The sequence below is a fragment of the Dipodomys merriami genome, unplaced genomic scaffold, assembly GCF_024711535.1.
Source record: "Dipodomys merriami isolate MVZ:Mamm:240054 unplaced genomic scaffold, mDipMer1.0.p SCAF_97, whole genome shotgun sequence".
NCBI lineage: Eukaryota > Metazoa > Chordata > Mammalia > Rodentia > Heteromyidae > Dipodomys > Dipodomys merriami.
The window spans coordinates 1,697,501-1,703,923 of NW_027206590.1; positions in this window are offsets into that span (position 1 = coordinate 1,697,501).

The window sequence follows — 6,423 nt, forward strand, 5'->3', positions numbered from 1 at the left end:
ATATATATATATATATATATATATATATATATATATATATATATATATATATATATAGTTTTGTTTTGTTTTGTTTTGTTTCAGTCCTGGGACTTGAACTTGGCCTAGGCATTGTCACTGAGCTCCTTTTGCTCAAGGCTAATGTTCTACTACTTGAGCCACTGAACTCTTCTAGATTTTTCTGTGGTACTGAGGAATTAAACCTGGGGCTTTATGCACTCTACCACTAAGCCACATCCCCAGCCCATATATATATATATATATATCTGGTTTAAAGGTATAGTCTACAAATCAAAACAAGAACAACAGAGCAAAAGACTATCAACATGTAGAAGTAGATGTAGGTAATAGAAAAATAGAAATCAGGGACACATGAAGAGTAAGCAAGGTCTCATTTTTTTTTTACTAGTACTTATCTGAAAATAACCTGCTAGACTATATATTCATTTTGTGAGGTTGTCAGCATCTAGGATCTAGGATCTTATTTTGCCTATGGCATCAACAAGAATGCTAAAGACACCAGAAGTATTCTCAACACAAAAAATAAATTCAAGTCAAGTGCTGGTGGCTCATGCCAGTCAACCTACCTACTCAGAAGGCTGAGATATAAGGATGGTGGTTTGAAGCTAGCCTGCACAGACAAATCTGAAAGACTCTTATCTGTAATTAATCAGCAAAAAGCCAGAAGTGAACGTGTGGCTCAAGTGTTAGAGCCACCAGCCATGAGTAGAAAACTAGTCATGCAAGATCAGGAGATTGTGAGTTCAAGCCCCACTACTGGCAAGTGTGTACTCACACACACACAAAAACACACAGAGAATCTTGACTCCTAAAGCTTTAGTTTATTAGTAGTAAGCATACAATTTTTCTTTTTTTTTGGTCTGGTCGTGGGGCCTGAACTCTGGGCCTGGGCGCTGTCCCTCAGCTCTTCAGCTCCAGGCTAGCGCTCTACCACTTGAGCCATAGCGCCACTTCCAGCTTTTTTTTTTCTGCTTATGTGGTGCTGAGGAATCAAACACAGGGCCTCATACATGCAAGGCAAGCGCTCTACCACTAAACCATCTTCCCAGCCCGTGAGCATACAATTTTTTTTTTTTTTTGTCGGTCGTGGGGCTTGAACTCTGGGCCTGGATGCTGTCCCTCAGCTCTTCAGCTCAAGGCGAGCGCTCTACCACTTGAGCTACAGCGCCACTTCCGGTTTTCTGGTGGTTTATTGGAGATAGGAGTCTCACGGTCTCTCCTGCCCGGGCTGGCTTTGAACTGCGATCCTCAGATCTCAGCCTCCTGAGTAGCTAGGATTACAGGCGTGAGCCACCGGCGCCCGGCTGAGCATACAATTTTTTAAGGCAATGAGACAGATAAAAATTTGGTGTACTATCTGAAGAAGATATTTTCTAGCTTCTTTCTGCTTTTCCTAGCAAAAATAAAAATTGCTCCTAAGGTCTTGTTTTAATGGTGCTGAGGGTCAAATCCAGGCTCTTACCCAGGCTAGGCAGCCACTCTACCCCTGAAGTACATCCTCAGCTCACTATCAAGAGTTATTCATAATATTTTTTTCAGGTTATTTATTGCCACATCATATCACCACTTGAGAACAATTTGTTCTGAAATATTGGGTGGCCATGGACCAACTTCACTGACTTTCAGGTCAACAGTTCTCTCCATTTCCATCTGCAACTTGGCTTTTATAACATGTAGATCAATTTTAGCATCTTCTCTGGCCAAGCAGGATAGAAACATCTTTATAGATAAAATGTGCTTGCTTTCTTAAGGAACACAGCTTACTTCCTCTGTAGGGTCTCAGTACACTTTCTCAGCAGGCAATCCCTGCTGGTTAGCCAGCTCTGCTCTACTGGTATTTTAATCTGCAAAGTGCTACCTTAAAGCTTCTCTCTTGTTCAAATGGCCTTTTTAAAAATGTAAGAGCTGCTATTTCATCTTCTTTGAACATCTTGCATAAGTATATGACACAGTAATTCCAAAATCCCTTGTCTGCCTTGTGGTTTCTCTTTGGTATGAAGAAAAATGAAGAGAGTGGCCTCTTATCTTTCTGTTTACAGTCAGTAATTCACATTCATTAGCCTGCATGCTAATTACTTACTGAAAACAGAATTGGATATGTGTGGTATAAATGGAATGAAATTTAACAGCTAAACCATTTAGGAGTTTGCTTTTTAAGTGTTACAAATGCTAAAACACCAAACACTTCTATATAGATGAGAATTATGATAAAATTCTATGAAGGTTAGAATTATGATGCAATCTAATCTCAATTATTCTTCCTTATATTATTTAAACTTTTATAAAGCTTTGTGGATTCTTCCTCAAGTTTTCTAGTTAGGAAGTGGTGCTGTGTCTCAAAGGAGTAGAGCGCCTTGAGCAAAAAGAGCTCAGGGACAGCACCCAGGCCCTGAGTTTAAGCCCCCAAACTGGCATGTAATATATATATATATATATATATATATATATATGTAATATATATATATATATATATATATATTATGAAGACAGCATTAACTGAAAAAATTTTCGTGGTGGTGGTGGTTATGGGGCTTGAATTCAGGGCCTGGTCCTGAGCTCCTTTTAGCTCAAGGTTAACACTACCACTATGAGACATAAGACCAGTTCCAGTCTTCTAGTGTTTCCCTGGAGGTAAGAGTCTCATGGACTTTTCCTGCCCAAGCTAGCTTCAAACCTCAGTCCTCAGATCTCAGTCTCGTAAGTAGCTAGGATTACTGGCATGAGCCCTGGCACCTGGCATAGTCATTTCTATATATAGTTTTATATAGAAATCTTTTATAATCACTATTAAGTATTCTAGAGTTTTACTGTCATAAAGATATACATTTACACTATAACTCAGTAAAAGGAATTCCAAACATACAACACACAAATAATTTTTGTTCTACATTACATCTAAAACACTCCATATAGAAAGTATACATTTAGGTATTAATAATGACTGGCCTGTCTTATTCTACTGTTGACATTGTTCCACTGGTTAGATTCAATAATAAATTCGTAATCACTTGTTCATTGAGCATATGAACATTCAGAAACACAGAAATGACATTAAAGTTGACATTCTGCTCTTCTATCTTCCAAAGGTCAAAGTGAGTACTTAAACATTTTTTAGTCAAATATTGTGGCTCATTCCAAAGTTTGGTATAATACTCATTTCCCAAAAGTAGTTCTCAAAGGGTGAAGTGCAGCTGGCTGCCAGTAGCTCATATCCCAATTCTATCTACCCAGGAGGCTAAGATCCTGAGGATGAAGGTTTAAAACAGCTGGGGAGAGAAAGTCTGAGAGACTCCATTCCCAAAATAACCATCAAAAAGCAGAGCTGGAGACATTGCTCAAGCGATAGAGTACCAGATGAACAAGCATAAAGCCCCGAGTTTGAACCTTAGTATGGACAATACAACAAAGAATAAAAAGGAAGGAAGGAAGGAAGGAAGGAAGGAAGGAAGGAAGGAAGGAAGGGAGCAGAGGCATAGGCATTTAGGCAGACCAAAGGGTGGGCTACAACAGAAAAACTAACTCTAATAGGTAGACATGATTTATTGCTCAAATTAACAAAGGTTTGACAGTTATCACCAGGATAGGATTTGGAGATTATGGCTATAGAACTCCCTTTTATCAGTTATGGGAAGCCTAGATTAGATCCATCTTTTATGAAAAGTCTGCTAAATATCACCTCATTGTGAAGTGTTTTCCCTGTGTAGCTCAGATGTTTGTGAGCTTGATGAGCCCTGATAACGGGAAGTTATACCTTGACCTGGCTTCCACTTCAGTCAGTTACTTTAGTGATTCCTAGAAGATACCTCAAGGTGTAAATGAAATTTTCCCTTTGCTTCTAGGTACCGTGTGTCCATTGACATTGTCTACATTGCTGCTTGGAGAAGACCTCAGCTTGGGAACACCCAGTACCCTGACAAGGACTGATTTAAAGTTTTATCTACAGACACTTCCTCCAACTTCAAAACCTGGGTGCCTGAGTCATGTTTTCCAAGGATTTGAGGAGGTGGGTAGACATATTGTCTTCTATATTTTGGGTTTTTATTTCTCCTAAACCAACTTGACATATACCCAGGGCCCTTAAACCTCTCCCAAATAGTCTCTCACTACCCTGTGGGTTCTGGGGGACAGCATTAATAGTTTTGGACCTTTTTATAGGGTAAACTCATATTAGTTCAAGAATTGCTTCTTATTATACTCTCCCAATTTCAATCCATGACAGAAGTATGTCTTAAGAATTTTTGAAGAAAATGTATTATTAGTGATTTTAAATTTTTTAAAAAATTATCTTTAATTAGCTGTAAAGACTATTATTTGTTATTTTCTGGCTCCCAAATTTCCTTCTCTCTCTCTCTCTCTCTCTCTCTCTCTCTCTCTCTGTTTCTTTCTTTCTTCCTTCCTTCCTTCCTTCCTTCCTCCCTTCCTCTCTTCATTTCTTCTCTTCCTCCCTCCCTCCCTCCCTCTCTCCCCCCCTTTCCTTCCTTCCTTCTTTCCTTCCTTCCTTCCTTCCTTCCTTCCTTGCCTGCTTGCCTGCCTGCCTGCCTGCCTGCCTGCCTGCCTGCCTGCTTGCTTGCTTGCTTTTTTGGTGCTGGTTATTAGATAGAATTGAACACAGTTGGCTTTTCAGCTCAAGGCTGGTGCTTTAATAACTGAGCCACATTTCCACTTCTAGCTTTTTGGTGGATAATTAGAGATACGAATCTCACTGATTTGTCTGCTTGAGTTGACTTTGAACCATGGTTCTCATATCTGAACTTCCTCAGTAGATAGGATTACTGTCATGAGCCACTGGTACCCAGATATCTGTAATTTTACTTACTTTCTTTATTTCTCCAGCACATTTATTTTCTGTCTCTCTGTGTTAAGACTTATGTGAGGAGCTAGCAGTATAAGAAAGCATAAAAGATATTTCTTTTCTTGTTTTTATTATTAATTTTTTGGTTGGTCATGGGGCTTGAACTCTGGGCCTGGGCACTGTCCCTCAGCTCTTCAGCTCAAGGCAAGAGCTCCACCACTTGAGCCACAGTGCCACTTCTGGTTTCTGGTAGCTTATTGGAGATTAGAGTTTCATGGACTTTCCTGCCCGGGCTGGCTCTGAACCCCAATCCTTAGATCTCAGTCTCCTGAGTAGCTAGGATTACAAGTGTGAGCCACTAGTACCAGGCATAAAATAAGTTTCTTTATCTTTTTTTTTCTTGTCTTGGGGCTTGAACTCTGGACTTGGACACTGTCCCTGAGCTTCTTGTTGCTCAAAGCTAGCACTCTACCTCTTGAGCCACTTCTAGGTTTTTCAGAATTGTTTACTGGAGATAAGAGTCTCATGGACTTTCCCACCCAGGCTGGTTTTGAACTGTGATCCTCAGATCTCAGCCTCCTGAGTAGCTAGGATTATAGACGTGAGCCACCGGCACCCAGCTATAAAATTTATTTCCTTGAGGAGTACATGACTTAGTTAATGGAGATGGACAAGTAGACAATCTTCCTGTTTTTGGTGGCTCTGATTCACTTTTCATATTCTAGGACATGATTAATTTGTGTTTCTTTCTCCATTCTATTCTTGGTTCCAGAAGATTCTTCTAGATAGCCACATGGCTTTGTATTCCCATTCCTTAAGTTTCCTGCTGATAAATTGGGGATAGGGAGAAAGTAGTTATCAAAAGCAAAAATATGAAAAAAAAACAACAACAAACATTATTTTTTTGTATGATGCTTTGGGAAACAAGCCAGAGGGAATTTAAAACTATACTATTTCTGTTATTACCATTTGTGATTATATTCCTTTTAGTGTGGAGGGTATACTGGGGGTTGAATTCAGAGCCTCACCCTTGCTGGGCAGGAGATCTATCATTTATTTGAGCTCTGCCCCAGAATGGCTTATTTTGTCTGTCATTTTCCTTTTTTGTTGTTCTTGTTGTTTGGTGCTGGTCCTGGGGCTTGAACTAGGAGCCTGGACACTGACCCTGAGCTTTTGTGCTCAAGGATAGCACTCTACCCCTTGCGTCACAGCTCCACTTCTGGCTTTTTTGGTAGTTAATTGCATTTAAGAGTCTCACAGACTTTCCTGCCTGGGCTGGCTTGGAATTGTGATCCTCAGATCTCAGCCTTCTGAGTAGCTAGGATTACAGGCATGAGCCACCAGTCCCTAGCTCTATACCCCCCCCCACTCCCTTTTATTTTTGTGCTAGTCTTGGGTCTTGAACTCAGGGCCTGGGCACTTTCCCTGAGCTTCTTTTGATCAAGGCTAGTGCTGTGCCACTTGAGCCACAGCTCTACTTCTGACTTTTTTGGGAGGTAGGTTTTGAGCTACTACAACACTCTTAAAGCTCTAGTTTAGATGAGGCACACATGTGTTATCAGGCAGAGCAAGCCACGTGGCCACGCTTCACATCAGACAGAGGGTGGCAA